General features: G+C 38.6%; 1 long non-coding RNA gene across 1 annotated transcript in view; it reads left to right on the top strand.

The window, feature by feature from the left end:
* Positions 1 to 17,998, top strand: part of LOC311619184 — an 86,542-nt gene extending 68,544 nt beyond the window's left edge. The window contains exon 3 of the long non-coding RNA XR_014794454.1: positions 17,794 to 17,998. This is a non-coding gene — a long non-coding RNA (uncharacterized lncRNA). The remainder of the gene's footprint in view (positions 1 to 17,793) is intronic.
* The last annotated feature ends 4,365 nt before the right edge of the window (positions 17,999 to 22,363 follow it).

The raw sequence follows: 22,363 nt of genomic DNA, 5'->3' as shown, positions 1-22,363 counted from the left end.
TGAGAGTGATTAAGGAAATAAATGTTTTTAGTAGAAAAATTGCTAAGCCGTATAGCAAACTTTGTTTTCGGTTAAGCTTTTTGAAAGATTAAACTTTCCCTAATGGTCCAGAAGAATCTCATGAGCATTCATTATTTTGCAGTGTTGGGAGACAGTCTAGACCAGTGGTCGGCAAACCCATTAGTCAACAGAGCCAAATATCAACAGGACAATGATTGAAATTTTTTTTGAGAGCCAAATTTTTTAAACTTAAACTTCTTCTAACACCACTTCTTCAAAATAGACTCGCCCAGGCCGTGGTATTTTGTGGAAGAGCCACACTCAAGGGGCCAAAGAGCTGCATGTGGCTCGAGATCCTCAGTTTGCTGACCACGGGGGTAGAACACTAAAAGTATCAGTAACAGTCATCATTATCATCGACATAAAGCTAACATTTGAGAACATGTAGGATATTGTGTTCAGGCATGCTCTCAAATGCTTTATCTTTATTAACTCATTTGGTTCTTATAAGAGCACTATAAAGTAAGCCATTCTCATGTTGCAGATGAATTAACTGAGGCACAGGCACAGAAAGGTTTAGTAACTAACCTAAGGTGGCCCAGCACAGAGGCAGTAGTGCCAAGATTTACATTCAGCCTATCCCCAGAGTCTCAGGGTTTATGGGTTGGCACAAGTTTAGATTTTGGCTTTGCCACTTGATGGTTGAATGAGGAGGTAAGTTTTTCCCAGGTTCCACTGTGCTTGTCTTAAAAAATGAGGATGATAATGGCACTATCATACATTGTAAAAGCAAGGAGAGAATGAAATACTGTGACAAGGGGAAATACTGAAAAATTGCTCATTTTGTTTTGGAATCTGTGTTTGTGGTTTTCTTCCTCGCTGGTTATATGTCACTTTTCGATGTTTTTAGTGCTCAAGAATGTAGGCTCCAGATATCCCCGGTTCACCATGGGTTTGGCTGATTGTAAGCAATCTAGTTCACTTCTCTAAGCAGAGTTTTCCTTCTATGAGGTGGGGACCTATATTCTTAATGAAACAGCTCCATGTATTTGAAAGTACAGTGTGTACTTTGTGATCTGGGTAAGAAATTTGGAAAAGGTTCTGTATCTTAAGGTGTCCTTAACATAACCTTTCTAGGATGTGCTGTTTTTCTATTATTTTATTTCCAAATTTGTCTACTTACTTTAGCATTTTAAATTTGGTCAGAATCAACTCATTCATTCCTTGTTATTTTTCCCCAAACGCTTGATGGCTTTTGAATGTGTCCTGTGTTTGTCTTTCATTTCTCAGTGCTGGCAGATTTGGTCTATCTGTTGACATCAGTTAAGGTGGTTTGGCGAGAAAGGTTTCCCCAAGGGACAAAGTATTTTCCAGATCTTTTGTGGAGAAAATAGGCTGGCTTTAGTCACCCATTTCTGACACATTAATATTGTTGAAATGGATTGTATGCATATGTTCTTAAACTATAGTTCCACTCTCTATTTTCCTGACTGCTCTTGATTCAAACCTTGTTTCTCTGCTTTAAAATATTTTTTCATATTTGTATAAAGCATATATTGTTGTTCTATGGATATGGAATATAAGTAATACTGATGTATATCTTCAAAAGGAAAATATCACACTGCTGTGTTTGGGTAAGTTGTTAGATGTGAAAACAAATAGCTCATATCAGCTTTTATACTCCCTTTCTTCCTATGTTAAAAGCTCCTAACTTTACTCATCAGTCTCTTGAAATGGTATGGAGTATACTTATAAGAAAGCTGCCATTGTGAAAACAGTCACATCAAGGGAGAAATTAGAAGAGCATGAAACACAAAATCTACCACTGGATCTTGACCTATTGCCATTATTTTAAGAGCTCTCATTTCTCCATTTTGATGCCAATTCTTTTGGTTTTTAAATTTGGTAATTATGTTACTTGCCCACTGACACTTTAGGCTTTAAACTTAAAAAATAAAGTTTTATTGAGATATAATTCATACACCATATAATTCCTTAATGATTTAATGTTTTGTTTTTTTAAAAATATATTCACAGAGTTGTGCAACCATCATGGTAATCAGACATTGCTGGCTTTATTTGTTTATTTATTTATTTTTTTTGGTTTAAAACAGGCTTTAAACTTTCTGAAGAGGTGATATATTCATATGGTTAAAATAGCAATATTAAAATGGTAACATTGGGAAGTCTCACTATTACTTGTTTTTGATGACTTCATCTGTGCACACTTGCCCCATCTCCTTTTATTAGTTTTTTTATACATCTTTGAAATACACAAATAAATAGAAACTTAATATATATTCTTATTTACCCCTTTATTATACATTTACTTTTGAAAAAAATTAATATTTATCATGGACATCTTTCTATATCAGTATCTAGACATAAGTGGAAATATTGTTGTTTATATAACCAGTTCCATATAGATATATATTTGGGTTATTTTCTTTTTTTAAAAAAATTATGTTTTTGTTGATATTTAGAGAGAGAGGAACTGAAAGGGAGAAGGGAGAGAGAGAGAGAGAAACATTGATGAGAGAAACATTGATAGGCTGCCTCCTGCCTGACCCTACTGAAGATGTAGTCCTTACCTGGAATTGAACCAGCTATCTCTTTGTGCAGTGGTCGGCAAACTCATTAGTCAACAGAGCCAAATATCAATAGTACAACAACTGAACTTTTTTTTGAGAGCCGAAAACCGACTTCTGCGCATGGGCCACGAAGTTTCAATTGTACTGTATGTGCACGCCCACACATGGTATTTTGTGGAAGAGCCACACTTAAGGGGCCAAAGAGCTGCATGTGGCTCGTGAGCCGCAGTTTGCCAACCACTGTCTTAATGACTGGGTCAAGGCTCAACTGCAGCCAAACTTGGCTGGGTTATTCCATTTTTTTGCTGCTACAATCAGTGCTGTAGTGAACAGCATCAAAAGTATGCCATCTAGCATGTGGGAAGTTTATCTATAGGATACATTTCTAGAATTAAGATTGGTGGGTAGGGGAAAATGCATTTGTTACTTATTTTTTGGCTTTACTTAAAGTGTCTAGTAGAAATTTTTTATTTTTTCTATACTAAATTTGTCAGTTGTATGGCTTTTGGATTTTGATTCTTGTTAAGAAAGGCTTCTCCTGTCCAAAGTTAATAGAGAAATTTGTCCGTGTTTTCTTTTAGTGATTTTATGGTTTTATTTTTTTAATATTTAAATTTATGCTTCCCTTGGATCCAATTTTTTTTCCAGTTGATGATTCATTGTCATAGCACCATGTATTTAAAAGCATTCTCTACCCCTTACTGATTTGAGATGCTGTATTTATTGGGTCTATTTTTGGACTTTCTGTCCTGTTTCATTGGCTTGTGTGTCCCTTTGCATGGCTTATACTTTCATATCTTTTGTAAAATTAAGTTTTAAATAATTTTAAAAATTGTAGAAGCCTACCAACCACAGGGTTCATAACTTTATTACATAAAATTCTCTGAAGAAATAAAATGAACTAAGAACTTAAAAATTAAAAAATAATAGAAAACTTATGAAAATCTATAGAAAAGAACAAATGAGGGCAAAAGAAATCTTCCTTCAGGATTTTGATCTGATTCTACATCTCCTAGCTTCTCCATTGCAATTATGGGAATAAAATAAAAAAACCTCTCAAAATAAAAAAAGTTTCAATTATTGACATTATTCATAAATCTGTGACATTTGATGAATTAGATATTTTGACTAGAAATAACATGATTGCATGGATATAATTTATTGCCTAAATGTGCTTCTAGTCTAGCCCTCTTCCTTTTCATTTTTGGTACTGCTGCCAGTATAATCTTTCTTTTAAATGAGATTATTCAAATCTCTTCTATGAAAGGTTCATTGACTCTGCATTGGCCATAGGAGAGCGAAGCTACTATGAATGGCAGCACAGCCACCTAAAAGTCAAAAGGTAATTTTTGAGCGCCAACTGTGTTTTATAGAAAAGTCACACATGGAGGAAGGAACAAAACAATCCTGTCTCTGACCCCATGCATCTCAGGACCTAATGGAAATACTGATGGCGGCCAAGGGATTGTAGTGAAGTGTGATGTGGGCTATTATGGGATATTAGGTTAGCTGTCTATGCTTGCAACCCACAAATACCTAACTCTCCAGTTCTGACAAACTATTTGCACTTCCTTGAATTAATCATTGTCGCTCACCAGCAGGCTTTTACATTTGCAACATTTTCTTGGAATACCTGGATATATTGGACTGAGTCCTTCATGACTCAGTAGAAACAGCATCTCTTCTGGGAAAACGTTCTCATACCCTTACTAGAGAAATTTGTTCATATTTTCTTCTAGTAGTTTTATGGTTTCATTTTTTAAACATTCAAACTTAAGATTCCCTTGCATTAAATTTTATTTTTTTGTGGACAGGCTAGGTGTCTTCCCTGCTTTGTGGTTTCTTGTTACTCTGTGCATACTTCTATGGACCATTCACCATGTGGTGTTGTAGTGAATGGTTTGCTTCTCTAGCCTAGATTGAGTTATCTAAGCACAGGGTTGGCGGGAATGGGTCATCTTACTCTAAATGGTAGTAATAGTGTGTATAATCAATTTTTGAGAAGTTTTGTTAAGTAGAAGTGACACAATAATTGGAGGGACATGGGAGTTATTACAAGTTTGTTGGGCAATAGAAATGATCAAAAGATAGTGCAAATTTGATATGTATTATGATGTACATATTTTTGCTCCCAATACCAGAAAACCATGAAAATTATATTCTCTAATATAACTCTCTCATGTTATCTAGCTCTATTTTTTATTGGAAAGTTAGGGAAAATACAATTATAGCTATACTAGATTTATATTTAGTAAGAATATGTTGTGCTTATTCAATGTATATTCTGTAACATACAATTTTATTTATACCTCACTATTATCCTGAAATGAAGATATTTTACAGAGAAGGAAACTAGTGGACTAAGTATGTTAAGTAACTATTTTGAAGGTCATAAAGCTTACAAGCATCAGTGTGGGATGTACCTCAGGTCATTTGATACTCCTGTGACTATAGGTGGGTGACCTACTGGTTTATATATATGATATTTAATTCATCTCAGTAGTGGCTTATTCATAAAAAGCTTAAGATGTTTCAAGTGGTGGCTCACAGAACTTGGTTTAGGGTATGTTCTTTTTTTTTTTTTAAATATATATTTTATTGATTTTTTTTACAGAGAAGAAGGGAGAATGATAGAAAGTTAGAAACATTGATCAGCTGCCCCCTGCACACCCCCTGCTGGAGATGTGCGCACAACCAAGGTACATGCCCTTGACCAGAATCGAACCTGGGACCTTTTAGTCTGCAGGCCAACGCTCTATCCACTGAGCCAAACAGGTTTCAGCAGGATATGTTCTTTTAAATATTTGAATTAGCCATCTGAACAAAAGGATCAAAGTGATTTTAAAAATATATTTTATTGATTTTTTTTACAGAGAGGAAGAAAGAGGGATAGAGAGTTAGAAACATCGATGAGAGAGAATCATCAATCAGCTGCCTCCTGCACACCCCCCTACTGGGGATGTGCCTGCAACCAAGGTACATGCCCTTGACAGGAATCGAATCTGGAACCCCTCAGTCCACAGGCCGACACTCTATCCACTGAGCCAAACCGGTTTCAGCCAAAATGATCTTTAAGATCAAGTTTTCACCAAGAAAGTAACTTAATATGATTAATATTTGAAATTCAAAATGATCATGACAATAAGAAAAATGAACCTTTAAAATTAGAGCAAGGTGCTCTGTGGGGGGGGAAAAAAAGCAAAAACAACTCGAGCATTATGCTCTAAGGTAGTATTATTTAGGCATAAGGGGAAAAGAAATAGATCTTAAGAATCCATTTTAACATATGCTTAATACATAATATAATATTTTGGTAAAAGAAAACTTGATTTTTTAGTATGATAAATGGGATATTATACAGGATGGGTCAAAAGTAGATTTACAGTTGTGAATATGTAAAACAGTTTATTCTTGCATTATTATTTATTAATTATTGTTTTATGTTTCATATGAACAGCTGTAAATCTACTTTTGCCCCACTTTGTATGTAAGCTTTAGAAAGTGATTCTGCTCTTCTATTTTTATTTAGAGGCTTATTGAAAAAGCCTTAGTTAAAAGACTGCGTTCACTTTGAGTCACCACATTTTAAATAAGTGATGAAGAAACCAGAGTCACATTTTGAGAGGACTGGTCGGAATGACTCAGAGAGAGCACAAACAGAAAATATTCACTGGTAGTCCTTCAGTGAATATTTGCTTAATTAAATCATGAAAGAGAAATACCATAGAGATAATTAATGTTGGCAGATTGCAAAGGAAGAAATTTGGTGAAGATAACCTAACTGTATGAGGGTGGAAGATTATATTATATATCTCCTGAGGTTCTGTGGATTTATCTACCCACCCACCCAACCATCATCCATTCATCCTTTCCATCTGTACTAGCTTTCTATCCATATATTAGCTGTCTATGTGATTACATTGATCTATTCAACAAATGATATATTCCTAAAATTCATAGCTACCATTTATTGAGAGAGATGTACCAGATTCTGTCTTATGTACTTTGTCTTTTAATGTTAAAAAATAATGGGGTAAAAAAAAATAATGGGGTAGTTAGTAGTAGCTTAATTTTATGAGTGAGAATACTGAAGAGCATATACCCATTGTCATTTATAAATTGACAGAGTTAGGGAGTGATATCACTGGATAGATTTTATAGGCCCCCGGGTTGTACAGATACTGCAATCTGAAGCAATCTTCAAAAAATCCCTTTGGCTTGCTGTGTCTGTGCAACTCACGGTTCTATGACTCTTAACACTACTCTCTCAGCCAACATTCTTTCCTCCCTCCTTTCCTCCCTCTTTCTCTCCCTCTCCCTTTTCCTCCATCATTCCCTTTTCAATATTTATTGAGTGTCTATTTGTTGGGCCCTGTGCTAGGTGCTGTAGATACCATGGTGATACACAATGGTTGGATTCTTGTTTTCACTCTGTAAAATATACTATGTAGGACGTAAAGGATACAACTATAAATAAGCAACTTCTGTTTCCAAGGAAATCACAGTCTAGTGGGGACATATTTGGAGGGTATTATACAGCAACCTGAGAGAGCCATTTTGGAGGAATGTGGGCTCAAGTCAATGATTCTGGAGAAGGTAGCTCCTGATATAAGTATTAAAGAATGACTAGGTGTTGGCCCACCAAAGAGAATGAGACAGTATGAGAGAGGGCACTCCTTGGCTGAGAAGACAGCATGAATAAAGATAATAGAGGGAGAACCAGCAAGAGGAACACATTGCATTGCAAGCCCGTTGGTGATACAATAGATGTGTCTGGAGTGGAAGGTCATGATCTAGAATAGAAGACTTGGGATGCTGTGGTGAAGTTTGATCCATTTAAGCAGGGAAATCGTGAGGGTAGAGAGATCATCCCTGGTGGATATGTAGAGGGAAGACTTGAGGATTATGAGATTGGAGGCTCTGGTGATACACCAGGTAAAAACCATGTGAACTTGACCCACAATAGTGAGAACAGAGAGGAATTAGAAAGCGGAGTCTTGAGAACCATTCTCAATACAGAATAGTGGGACTTGATGAATGATTAGATATGGAAATGATGAGACAAAGGCAGGTTTCAGGAAAGATTAGTTGTTCCTTAGCACATCCTGTAGAGAATACAGTGGCTTTTGCATGATCATCCATGTTGCGGTCCTTCACTGTGGTCTCTCCCCTGCTTTGTAGCGTGAAGCCACACAGCCAAATAATGAAAACAAAATGAACTTCTCCAAATACATAACTTCAACTACGAAAGCACTGATGAGTAATGCATACTTTGAGGCTTCCTAATTATATTTGTGCCTGTTTATTGTTAAATTTGTTTTTTTCTCTCTCTGACATTTATTGAGAGCTTGCTGTGTCAGGTGACTGTTTTAAGCAATTTAGGTGAATTAACTGTTTTATTCTCACAGCTACCCAAAGAAGAAGGCTGCAGTTTATTTTCATTTTTACAGATGAGGCACTGAGTGATTAGATAATTTGCACAAGATCCCCCCACCCCTCATTAGAAGTGGCATTTGGGCCTTGAATTCAAGCAGTCTGCCCTCAAAACTTGTCATTTTAATAATTATATTGATATTTATAAATGGATTTGTTTTCTTAGTTTCTCCCTCAGATTGTTCATTGCTGGTGTAGAGAAACAGCTAATTTTTGTTTGTTGATCTCATACCCTGAAACTTTTCTAAATTTATTAGATCTCCTGTTTTTTTTTTTTTTTTTTTTTTTTTTTAAATTCTTGTTGGCTACTGCTTTGGAATTTTGTTATAATATTTTTCTTTCCAACTGTTGCTATTGATTTAATTTAGAATATTGAAGGCCTTAAAATATCTTTTATATATTTTCAATGCTACATAAAATTTACCTTTTTTAATTTTATGTCTTGTGTTGTCTGGCTTAGAGCATTTATGTTAAAAAAGTAAAAAACAACAACAACAAAAAAAGAAAAATATTTAGTATAAATATTTTAAATGCTAAAGAAATAGTGTGTCAAATGTTTACAATTCAATCATCGCTTAAGACCATTGAAAGGTTTTTTAGACTGTTTTGTTTTGGCTGGAGAATTACATGGACTTAAAAACAATATCAGTTAATATGAGTAAATGACCCTCATCCAATTAGGTAATTTAGGTGGCCCACTCATCCTGGCAAATTGTGGCTGTTCAAATCTGTTCTTGAAGTGGAGGAAATGTGGCTATTTAACTTCCTTTCATAGTAAAAAAAAAAAATAAAAATAAATAAATAAATAACTTGTTTCTCTCTTACTTTTTAAGGTTCCTTGAAGGTTAGGTTAGACTTTCCCAAAAGGGCTTTCCCCAGTCCTGTCCCAATTCTATTTTGAATTTTAAAAGTATTTCATTCTTATTATCCACTCAAGAGACGTATGTTGGTTTGAATTTTATTGACTGTTAATGTGAGATGCCGAGAGCACATTCTTTTCCCATCATTTAAGTGTCTGGTCTAGACCAGTGCTTCCTGCTATTGCAGCCTTGACCTTAGCCCCTTGGTTATGATGGATGTACAACAAATGGAGCATGCCAGAGCATCTCAGGACTCAAAGAGACCTTGGAGGTCACTTTCTGGTGAGAAATTATAACTCTCACCCCAATGTGTCATGCAAATGTTGACTCATGTGGCAGTTCTTATTCTGTGTCCAAGTAGAAAAATGGAGATATTCATATCCAATTTAACAGAGAAGAATAAATAGCAATTAATTACTTTGTTCAGATACAGTGCTCTGGCTTCTGGATTCTCAAAGACAAAGAGAAGAAAAAAAGCAGAAAGCAAAAATCACAATTAGGGAGAAAACTTAGGAATCTGCAATTGTATCAGTTCTACAGATCTGTCACTGAGTTCACGATTATTTGAACTCATGTCCCATGCACTAAGTTCTCTCTGACAGCATCATAGTTTAGTCCTTTTCCCATAAACTCTATGTAGAGGCATCCAGGTTGCAATGTTTCAACATTCCTCACCTAGTCTTACTGACACTGTAGTCTCTGAGTGTACTTGTATTTCACATGCATTTTATATTATATTATCCTAATAGTGGCCTGGTGGATCAAATTCGTGCATGAAGGGGTTCTCTCAGTCCAACCTGCACTCTCTCTAATCGGGACCCCTTGGGGGATGTTCAACTCTTCGTTTAGGCTTGATACCTGCGGGATCAGGCCTAAACCGGCGGTCAGACATACGTCTCACAATCTGGAATCGCTGGCTCCTAACTGCTCACCTGCATTCCTGCCTGATTGTCCCTAATTGCCTCTGCCTGCCTGCCTGATTGCCCCTAACCCCTCTGCCTGCCTGATCACCCCTAACTGCCCTTCCCTACCAGCCTGATCTCATTTTGTGTGTGTGTGTATATCCCCCCTAATAGGGGGGATATACACACACACACAAAATGAGATCAGGCTGGTAGGGAAGGGCAGTTAGGGGTGATATAAGAGCAATAATATAATATTAAAGGATGAATACAAATTAACAAAATGGAGAAAAGCAGAAAAAATATTGCAGGGAGAAGCAACAAGAGGGGTGTGTATAAGTGCTGAGAGAAAATTGTAAGAGATTGGTCTGGTGAAGGCGGGGTAAGTGTTGGGGTTGGTACAAGAGGCAAGGGCAAGATGATGATACCTACTTTTCTGAAAATTAAAGGCAAGCGTTAAAGGATTTGTGGGAGGCCAAATGGTAAGAGATCCCTTGAGGAAAACTAGTCTAGCAGAGACCTGGTGAATGGATAAATGGGAGATGGGCAGACAAAGTTAGATGCAGAGAAATAAGAGACCCTAGTTGATATCAGTTTGTTTGCTCAGCATCCCTTCATCACTGTTTTGATGTCTTTGTCTTAATTTTGCTCCTCTTCTACTCCACATGTTTTGGGCAAAGTGTCCAATTACTGTCCATTGCCTGTTCTCTTTAGTCTGAGAAAAGGCTATATTCCTGGGGCATGGACAATGACAGCATCCGTCCCTGTACACTTTGATGTGTTCAAGGAGAAGCACCTGACTCATTATATCAATTAGGTTCTGGGGTTGGGATTTTAAACAGGCTAATATGGAAGACAAAAGCATTATTTCTTTTAATATTCCCAACAGAAATATTGGAAACTTAGATCTGCACTGGCCATTGTATTAAGTTGCTATGGTTGACATAACAAAGTCCCACAAATTGGGTATATTATATCAGAAATTTATCCTCTCACAGTCCTGAAAGCTAAAGCCATGCTCTTTCTGAATACTCTGGGGGAAAATCATTCCTGGTCTTTTCTAGCTTCTAGTGTTTGTAGGGAATCCTTGGTGTTCCTTAGCTTATAGAGGTAGCACTCCAATCTCTGCTTCTGTTGTCAATGGCAGCCTTCATACTGGTGTCTGTGCTCAAATTTCCGTCTTCTTATATGAACACCAGTCATTAAACAAAGGCCCATCCTAACCCAGTATGATCTCTTCTCAACTTGATTACATCTGAAATGATGCCATTTCCAATTAAGGTTACACTTATATGAATGGTGGGGGGTCCTTTTCAACCCAGTAAAGCCACATTCCCTGATGCCTGTGTAAACCCATCGCAATGGTACAGGAAAAGGCCACAGCACACAGTGAAATTGCACTGGGCCCCCCAGTTATTCTTTTGATTTTTTGGTACTACTTAACTCTTAAAAAAAAAAAATAACCTCCCTCCACCTTATGTAGGGGTGGGGGTGGGGGCTTAGGCTAGATTGTCTTAGGTTTCTATCCCTTCCTACTAAGACAGTACCAATAAATACAGAAATTATTTCTGCATTCCAGATAGAAAGAGAAGCAGATCTGAGCTGTGGCAGTGGTGATAGGAATGGGGATGAGAGGAATTTAGGAGGTGGAATTAGTGGTGCTTTTATCCCATTGAAATATTTGGGTACAAGGAAAGAATGAGTCTATAACAGTCATTGGGATGAGTTGGTAAATAGATGATGGGACCATTCTCTGAGAGAAAAGTACAAAAAACACATAAAATTTTGTCTTGGCAAACTTCTCTAGACTATTATTATTCATAATCTTTCTGAAGAATTTGTTTTCTTAAGGGAAGGGAACATATTTTATTCATTTTTATATCTTCAGTGCTTAATATATTGGGCACGTGGTGGGTGTACCCCAATGTTTATTCAATTAAATACAAAAATCTAGCACTTGACAGGCAACTATCTTTCTCCAGCCAATAGAACATATGACACATGCTCTTAGGCCTGAACATGCTTGTGTCAGCACTCAGTTCTCTGTAACATTCCTCATTGTGTGTAGAAGTCTGCATGCCAAAGGTCACCTGACTTGTATCCATATGACAGTCACCAAACTGAAAAAAAGGGAATAAAAGAAAATCCATAGTGTCATCAATGGGAAGGCCGAACATAAATACGTTGACATAAAATGAAAGATACTTTCTTAGGACAAACATGGCTGAAGTATTTTGATTCTTCCTGCCCACATTTCTTTCGTTAAGGTGCAAAATGACAGAAAGTCCTGGAAGCAAAAAGTCAAGTTTTACAGCTGCTTATAGCAGCTCATAGCCCCACTGCATATGACAGAGGCTACATAGATGTTTGCTGAAAATACCTATGTTTGGAAGTCACTGATAACTGGGGACACTGCCAAGGTATCCCTTTAAGGAATTAAAAGTATACAAATATAGAGCTTGGATATTTATAATTCAGTCTGGACATCTCAAAATGTGCACTTGAAGTTGATAAAACCTTGAGAGACAGTTTGGAGCAAATGCATTGAGTGATACATGAGTATGTTTGTGTGTGAACTGATCAACAGATTGAAAGTGTTGTTTTAGTGTTGAGGGGGAGGGGTGGTCGTGTTGCAGGTGGATGCTAGAAGCCTTTTAGTCTGTGATTCCTTTGGCAGTCCAAAAAACAGAGTTTGGCATTTAAACCTCCACAAATAGTGCATGCTATATTTTTGTAAAATGCAGTTGTGAAGGATTAAAAATAAATAACAGCAAGCTGACAGATAAATTACTATTTCCATTCATTCTGGCCATAAGAAAATAAAATAGCTGTAGAACGCAAAATCCAGCAATCATTTTACTAAGTGCAATGACTTTTTATGTTTTGTAAAAACAAAAATCATGGGGTAAAATTTAAACTCTGTGTCTACATTGCGTTGCTTTCTCTATCTACATCATCTTGGAAGTACTTCTCCCTCCTTAAACCAGAAAGAATGTGTATGAAAGCCAAAATATGTATAGTCAAGTAAGCTTTTCTTGAATATCATGCATTCTAACAGGACTTGAGAGCCTAAAAACTTTATATGTTTTATTTAACAGGCTTGGGTTGGGTAGTACTCTGTTCCCCACTGCCACCCTTCCTTTTAAACATTTCCTTAACTTTTTTCTTTTAAATAATATATTTTATTGATTTTTTACAGAGAGGAAAGGAGAGAGAGATAGAGAGTCAGAAACATCGATGAGAGAGAAACATCGATCAGCTGCCTCTTGCACACCCTTCACTGGGGATATGCCCGCAACCAAGGCACATTCCCTTGACTGGAATCCAACCCGGGACCCCTCAGTCCGCAGGCCGATGCTCTATCCATGGAGCCAAACCGGTTTTGGCCATTTCCTTAACTTTTTTCTCTTTCTCATTTTTCTGCCATGTGAAGGTGTTTGAACATTAAATTTTTTTGATCATATCCCCAAGGTTTCAAATAATGAACTAGGTAAGAAAATTCTTGCATGTAACACTTTTTAGAAGAAAATGACTTCATGCAACGAAATCACTGGAGTCTTTCCAGTTACGTAAGTGACTCTCTGGGAGTCCGGCATTTAATGAGAGACATTAGCTTTCCAGGCCACTAAGTGCCATTTAAGAAAAGCACTGTAGTGATCGGCCATACCATAAAGGGGGATAATGCCTTGTAGTTTTACAGTAACTTCCTTCCAAAGAGCTCAGTGCTTTTACATAGACCATGTGCTCCGTCCTAAAAGCAATTCATGGGTAGCATTCTATATGAATATATTGTCCTCTAAATACCCCAGGGAATGCATTCAGTGGGTGATTATGTTCAAATATGTTCCTCTAAGAGTTCCTACTATGTGCCCATCTGTTGTTGGGTTTGCAGAGCATTATGAAGCCCTCTATATGTATCTGAGTAGCCATCTATTGAGCAGAGAGATGGGCGTAATCATTGTAACACAGAGTGTGGCTAAGGGCTGTAATAGGGACGAATGCAAATGGCACAGGTCCCAGAGGGTGGACTAACTAACTCTGCTTGGGGGACGAGGCGGTAGAGTTTTAGGAAGGAAACCATTGAGCCACAGCAATGCAACTAAACAAGGATGGAAATCTTTCTGGCCAATTTGTTTTCCAGGTGGAGACATTCTCTATGTTCAGTGTAGTCCCAGAGTTATGAAAAATGGCTTAAGGTGTGGGAGGAATGTCAGGAGGAAGTCAGGAGAGTATCAGAATAATCAGAGGACCTTTCAGAAAAAAATTATGCGCATCTCCCAGAGATTCTGCATTCCCTACTCCCTTTTATGAATCACTGTTAATGAGAAAGTGTGTGCCAGTTCGCCCATTCATGCTGTGCAGAAAAATATTGATAACTTCTGCCCTAGGGAGTCATTTCATCAGTTGAAAGACAGAGCTTTATATGAAGTATATTATTATTTATGAAATCCAGTTCCTAAATTACTTGCCCTACAAATATATCTATTATGGATGGCATCTCTAAATCCAAAGGAAACATGCTATATACAAGAGAACGAAGTTATTTGTTCTTAACTTAGCAATAAGTAACATGAAGCAGAGTAAAATTCTTTCTCCTCCTTGGCAAGAGAGTGGCTAGTTGTGCTCATCTTCCCTGAAGACGTGTGAGTTGGATCTGCAGTTGGTTGGATTCAATCAGGAAGAATTTAAGAACTGTGAGGCAAGCTGTGGAGAGAAGTTATGGATTTTCCATCATTTTTATGACAGCTCTGGCTTAGGAGACATATTTCTTAGAGATGAGGGACAATACAGTGGTGAGCAGTGAGGAAACCTAGGCACTGGTCCTGGCTCGGAGACTAGATAACCCTGTTATTTCACCAGCCAGAGGTTCATTTTCATTTGTAAAACGAATGATCTGGATTTAATATCTGATTTCCTTCCAGTATGATATTTTATAATCATATGATTATATGAATGAGATGAACCATTTTACAAGCATTTTATGGTGGAATATTTCTTCAGTTATGGAGTTCCCTCTGTTTGTTACGTATTTTCTCTTTCCTCTGCCTGGGAAATTACTATGCATCCTTCAAGACCAAGGGACAAATAAAAGGAATGATATATTCGAGTGTCACCTGTATACTAGGTATGGTGATAAAGAGAGTGGCCATATTTTAGGTTTTTGCCTTTTACGCTGGTATAATTTTAAGTGTCTTTTCATGCTCTTGAAAGTATTTTGGTTTAAACAATTAATTATATGGTGATAAGGGTTTTATAAACATTATTTAATTCTCCCAGAAATTTCATGAGAGTGGATATTGTTACCATCATTTTCCACCTGAGAAGAACTGTAACTTAGAGAATATTAAGAAATTTATTCAAAATTTCATTGCTTTTAAGTAGCAGACTAATTCTATCCTGGTATCCTGACTTCATATGTTTTCATTGTACTTTGAAAGCCAGATCAAGTGATTTTTGTAGAAAGTCATTGCTAACTCCCATCCCTCTCACCATGATTTTCCCGGAGACCCCTCCATTTGTTTTCTAAAAAATCCTCACCCAAAGATATGGTTAGAGGGAGGGATGGAGAGAGAGAAACATCAATCAGTTGCCTCTTTTTTCTACTCTGCCTGGGGATCAAACCCATAACCTAGGTATGTGCCCTGACCAGTCTATTGGTATATGAGATGATGCTCCAACCATCTGGGCCACATAGGCTAGGGCCCCTGAATCTCATCAGGTGTATAAACGTGCTTGTGGGAGACTTCTCTCATTGCACTCTGCTCCATCCTGAAAACAAAGGCTGTCTTTTTTATTATTGTATCAGCAATGCTCTGCACACTTTGCCTGGATCCGTTTTTCAGTTGGGGTCCCCCAAGTGCTCGCCTATGTCACTCTGAGCATGCTGTACTTTCTGGGCCAAAGCTCTCTAACTTTCAGAGTTTTTGAGGATCCTGGCAGGTAATGTACACTAAAAATAATTAAAATTTATAGCTTGCTTCCCTGTCCCGCACCACACTAAATCCTTAGAAGATGATCTCATTTAGTCTTCATAAGTGCCTTAGGGATTTAATTAGATTTTAAAATGTTAACTGCCTTACCCATAGTTACAAGACTAGCAAGTAGCAGGTGAAGGCAGGTTTTCAAACCCACTTACCCGAAAATGTCTTTTAATCTTTTCATTCAATTTCCAAAGATAAGGTAGTTGAAATAGCTGAAGGAGTCTTGGGAATTCTCAGCTAAAGAGTCTTTGTTAGGATTGTGTTTTGCATTCTGCTAGGATTCAGCAGCCTTCTCAGTCCCCTCATTTGGGGGCATTGCCTTCTGAACCTGCCTGCATTGCAGCAGTGGAAGGCAGGTATCTAATAAGACCCGGAGTCCTTTTTCTGACAGTGCCCGTGGGGCCCGTTGCACAGGTGGAGGCAATATTGCCTAAGGTTTGAGCCTATCTATTGGGATGGATAACTGGGAATAATGCTCTCTGTGAGGTTTTTGCAGACACTTACCCAAATAAGCATAAATAAAAGTTGACATGTTTTCTGGGTTTGCAGAAATCTTTCCTTGCAAAGTAAATATAAGAAGTGAAACTTGAGCAGAATAACAATAAAGAACAAAACCCTTTGGATACAATATACTGTTACTATAAAGCAAAACGCTGCCCTTGATCCAAACCTGCTAGTGCATGATGAGGTTCCGCTGAGATCACCGAGGGGTGTATAGCATCTTGAACGGTGCTTTGTGTAAGGAAAGGTGCTGAATATGAATTTATTGAAAAAAAGAATAAATCAGCGAGTGCCAATGATTCAAACAGTCAGAGATTACTTCATTCAAAGACATTTGCTTCTTTCTGGGGGAAAATGCCTTTATCCTGGGATTCTTCATATGAGGTCCATAAATCATTACAGTTTCTGTAGATGCCTTTTACGGAGCTCAATAACCTCCTGCACATATGCCAAATTGTGCATATAATAATTTTTTCCCCCCAGGAAACAAGTTTATGATTTTTATCAGATTCTCAAAAGCATTCTGTCCTTATCCTTGCTTTGCCGGCCTTCTACTGTCTTTCTGACGGTGGAATTTAGGCACAGAGGCAAACCAAAAGACAAGCAAAGGCCTTTCTTACCCCTTTTCAGTCCTTCCTGAGGAGCTATCTGTGTACTTACCCACATCTAACAGAGTGTCTTATGCAACAAGAACTGTGACTACAGTGAAAAGAATACTTTGATTTATAGAGATTGGCCTGTGCCATTCTCTTAATATTTGGCTTCACCTTTAAATAATTTGAAATGTCATTGCTATGGTCCTGTAAAGTTTCTCGAGGTATTTTCCCTTTGAACTATGTGCTACACCCGAGCTCAGTTGTCAGCATCTCCATAGAAAAGAAATGGAGGGTGTAGGCCGGTTGCTCATGAATGAATCATCTCCTTACAGCTAGAATTATTCCCCCTAGCACAAAGGTATGCTGAGTTCCGTTGAGTAAAACGTAGAAGCTGCTACATTTTTAGGCAATAGAATTTTTAGTCTCTACCATTAAACACTTTCAACAGACATTTCGTTCTGGTATGGTGAGGCTTACAAAAATATGAGCAGTTCTTTTCATAAAGGAAGAGAAAAATTAATGCCTGTGATGATTTCAGCTATGTTAGTTTATAGCAAAAAAAGGTCAATTTTTCCTGTTCACTGGAGTTGAATAGGAAGTCATTTTTTTTTTTAAAGCAACTTAGTGGTATATTTTTATCCTGTTTTGGTCATTAATATTTTAGTCTAAATAGTGCTTTCTGGACACGATCAGAAGACTGTAATTTTGAAGCCACTTCAGAATAATACCAGGATTAATGCACACAGTTTATGTATCAAAATGCTCCTGAAATATTCAAACTTTGAGCTTCTCCAACCCCCCTCCCCGCCGCGCACATGAGAAATCGCAAGAGTGTAAAAACAGTTGGCATCGATGGCTCCTTCTCCAATTCAGTTAAGCTTATCACAAACTATGTCATGCCAGAGCTTAACGTGTTGTTCTCTTGCCAGGAACCCATTTGCCAACTACAACACAGTTCGGATGGTGGGAAAACTGTGGAGCATTCACATTGAACCAAGATTTCACCCCCTACCACTCAAGTTTGGCGCTGAAGCAAACACGCTGATAAGTCAGCCTACCTGGCTGCATTCAGCCCCGTGTCTGGAAACCACAGGGCAGAAGCAGCCATCACCGGATCCTCACCATGGCGTTTTCTGCTCCGAGTCCATTTGGAGCTGTCAGTTAGTAATTTGAAACAATATGCGAGGGTCAAGGGTGCCTGGATGGATGGCTACGAATGTTATGAAAAAATATGATGTTGCCCCAAGACTCATAGACTGGCTATTTGGCCCCCAATGCAGAGTTCCCTTCATCTTCATCTTGTTGGGTAATTAGCACACTGACCCTGTGCAGACTGGAAGCATAGAAAAACATTTTGAAAAGCGCAGAGGAAGAAGTAGGATTAAGACAAACATTTATATAACCAGGAAAAATGACCCAGGAAAGACGGGAAATCTGGTGACACTCTGTTTACCCACGGCGATGTTAAAATAGTTTGCAAGTGAAACAAAGCAGAGCCCCTTGCATAAATCACGAAGAAAGTATAAGGAGAGACCGGCGGCCAAGAGCGCGTCACGAGCTATCTGTGTGATGTGATGCTCTCCCACTGCACCAGGCAGACTGCTCTCCTCTGAAAGTTGTCTCTTTTCTCCTCTCCCCACTTAACTCCCATCCTGGAATCACTTGAAACTGGGGGCTGCTGTGAATGGGAATTGGAAGTGGCTGGAAGTAGCTCAAGTTATTAGAAAAGGGAAAGTAATGAGGATGTTTGGGTGTTGGGTCCGAATCAACACCCAAACGTTAGTCCAAAGCAGAGACAGTTTAATAAACCTCAAGTATCTGAAAAATAAAAAAAACGATAAAAAAAACTGTGTAGCCATTTCATGCAGGGGCAAAAGAACCCCAGTTGTTGTTTTTTTTCAGATCATGTGCCCTTAGGAGAAGATTTGTTCTTGCAAGGATAGCATGCTTGGGGCTGGTCTCGGTCAGAAACTAGAAGCATAGAAGCTATCAGAAAGTCAACTGAACTTTCTTAACTTGCATATAAGTGGCTTTGGTTTCGTGCCAGGTAGTTTATCGACAGGGAAAGATAAGCTCTTTTGCCAACAGTTTGCTGGGCTGACTGCTTGCCAGCCAGATGCTGAGAGCCATAACCCGGCATCATACTTATACACAAGCCCTGCTGTCAGGGTCCTGGGAGAAGTCTGCAGGACGATTTATGTGAGCTCTGCATGCACGCCTTCGTTTATGAATAGAACTGCTCCCGACGAGGGTGAATGAGACGAAGAAGCAGACAAGAGTTCCTTGTCCTCAAGCAGCTTATTTTTTATTTGAGAAGTTAAACAATTAAAAGTAACTGAAGTATAAAATATGAAAGACTGTGTCAAGTGACAAGTAAATATTTTAATTTTCTTAATTGATGTTAGATAGAGAAAGGGGGAAAGAGAGAGAGAGAAACATTGATCGGTTGCCTCCCACACTTGCCCTGCCTGGGGATTGAACCTGCAACCCGAGTATATGCCCTGACCAGGAATCAAAGCCACTACTTTTTGGTGTATGAGAAGATGTTCCAACCAGCTGAGCCACACTGGCCAGAGCAACAAATAAATAATTTTAAATAATAAGAGCTCTGAATTCAGGGAAGACAGAGAGACAGAGATTGGACAGACTAAGCAGGAAAGGTTTTATGGAAGATGGGACTACCATACCACCTGTCATTTATAAAGTGCTTTATTGAAACAGGTGGATTTTACATCCACTATCTCTTATTTGAGTCATCACGTTATTACTGCCATTTTTAAAGCTGAGGAAACTGAGGCTGAGAAAGGTGAAATACTGGCTAACTTTTACACAGGCAGAAAGGACTCATCCCATCCAGATTTTCCACTGAAAATTTTGCTACTCTGCGGCTTGCTGAATAAGTAATAGAGTTCAACTTTATTACTTTCACAGCCCATAGTCGAGAATACGCCTACTCACTGCAATTTCTTTGTAAGCCCAAATCAATACTTGTGGCCCTTTCGCAGTCATTCACGGCCATGAGCAGAGTGGTGAAAGGTTTGACTTGTCCAACACAGACGTTCCCAGCTGAGGTCAGACAAGGCTGCTCTGCCTTCTTGCTTCACTTCTTATACTGTAAACAAGTGTCCTTTTTGCGGTCTGTTCAGTGCCATGTTTTTCACATTTTTGCCGGTGATTGTGCTGTTTAAAATGGCCCTCGAGCATGCTGTTGGAGTGCTGGCTAGTGTTCCTGAAGGCTGTGAGGTGCCTTATGGAGAAATGTGTGTGTCTGATACGCTTCATTCAGGCATGAGTTACATAGTGCTTTGGCCATGAATTCAATGTCAACGAATCAACAGTTTATATTAAACAGGCGTCTTTCACCAGAAACACATAGCAAACAACATTGAGTATTGACTGGTGGACAAACATGTTGTTGCTGGAGGCTCGCAGGAACCTAACCCTGTATTTCTCCTAAGTACCTTGGTTCAGTATTTGCTAACTCATTGTTTGTGGTGATTTTATAGGACACAGCTATGACAAATAAGGAGAATCAACAGTGCCTAAATAAAGCGAAGAGAAGGTGGCAGGATATTGTAGGCAAGGAGGAGAGCATGAGCAAAGGAGTGGAATTGAGAAATTGGTGCCCGTTTAAAGAACAGAGAATAGACGATTCCAGTTGGAATCAAGGTTGAAGCCCAATAGCAGCAGATAAGGTCTATAGGCAGCTTTTTTTTTTTTGGGGGGGGGGGCGGGGGGGAGTCCATTCTATTCAGCTGATAAACTTAGACTTAATCTTATGAATGGATTGGGAGCAGTGTTGTCATCAACGCCTCTCTGGGAGAAGGGTCTTTGGCTGAATGTGCAAGAAGAACTGGGCGGGGAAAATGGCAGAAAGGACAGGTCTGGAGAGGCACTTGCCTCAGCTGACAGGGACTTAGTGGTGGAAAAGGAAACCAGTCAGTCCTCTCCGGGTCTTGATGGCTGATGTGAAAGGACAGCACGAAGAAGGAGCTGACAGAGGTAAAGGCATCTCAGGGGCCTGGAGGAAGTTCAGGGAGAAAATTCAAAATAACTAGGAGAGCAATTTAGGCAAACTCCTTCTCTGAACGAGGAGCCAGAGTAAATGTTGGAGGCTGTGTGTGGTGTGGCTGTGCTCCTTGGTGGGGGTAAAAGCAGGGTTCTGAGAAGAGGAGGCAACCCCAGGAGTTGCCATGGAGACTGTTAAAAACAATCCCAAATATGTGTACTTAGTTTCAGGAGCTGGCTCATCTGGATCCCCATGTAATTGAACAGTTGTAGTATATTTCTTTCTTTCTTTTTTTTTCTTTTTTTAATAGTATATTTCTAAGGCAAGAAGAATCAGGCTATTCTTTCTTAGGCTTGTTGCTTTTCTTAGGACTGTTGCTGGAAGTTCATTGTTTTCCATTCTGACTCAAATCTTGCATTAGCATGCCCACGTGCACACATGCACACACTCATACATATACATACACATATGCATGGTGTCCTGTGGCATGAACCATGACAGACAGTACATAACTGGCATAAAGAAAGTCTAGGGCTGTCTTGGAATAACAGTGGGCAATGTCTTTGACACATTGAGAGTGGCAACTTCAGATGTTTGAGGCTGACTGCCCTGTAGCCATCTCTTCAATATTTATCTTGCATTATTTCTGTTAAAATTGGGTTTGAAAAATAAGTGGAATGAAACTATTAGTGAGTCACTGAGGCTTTATCTTTAATAGACCTGGAAGTGTATGCCCTTCTGAGTTTTTAATTTCAGAAGAATTTGAAATCAATATAAGTTAAAATGACACATTGTGTGTGTGTGTGTGTGTGTGTGTGTGTGTGTGTGTGTTTTTCTCTCTGCAACTGACAGTTTTTCAGCCTTGTAAGGAATCTCAAACTACCGATGTGAAAATAGGTCTCTCATGTGGAAGTGAGTTTTGCCCTGTCAAGTAGGATTCTCATACTTGGATACAATTTCTTTAGGGAAGCCTCTCCATCGTCTTCATTTAGAGTCAATCTATGCCCTCCATAAACTTTCTCAGCTTTTGCCTGTGTTAGACTGTGGTGTTTCTCATAACCTGATTGGTATTAGCAATATTTGGATCTGGGCTTCCTGCCTGGATTGTGAACTCCTGGAGCTCAGAGAGCATATTTTGTTTATCTCTCTCTGTCCCACCTGTCCCTACTGTCATTTTTTTATTCAACGGAGGTGCTCTGTTGAGTTGCTTGGAAATAATTGACCCACCACAGAAACACAGGCTCTAAATAATCCAGTGGCATCACTAGTCATTTGAGGCTGCGTGGAGCCGAAAGGGAGTGTTGCTTGTTTTCTTCTTCTGAACAAAGCAGATATACTTTGTCAAATAATGTCTAGTTCTTTGAATAATGAGAAATCACACCAGCTGATAAATTAATATTATTTTCTACAGGGCATATTGGAATGATGGTAGTCCAAAGACCTAAATATAGGAGAGAGCCATCCCAAAGATTATAAAGGAATATATGCAG

This window comes from Pipistrellus hanaki (assembly GCF_964339955.1).
Source record: "Pipistrellus hanaki genome assembly, chromosome: 3".
Taxonomy (NCBI): domain Eukaryota; kingdom Metazoa; phylum Chordata; class Mammalia; order Chiroptera; family Vespertilionidae; genus Pipistrellus; species Pipistrellus hanaki.
Note: the sequence above shows the minus strand (reverse complement) of the source record. Positions and strands in the feature narration are given on the sequence as shown.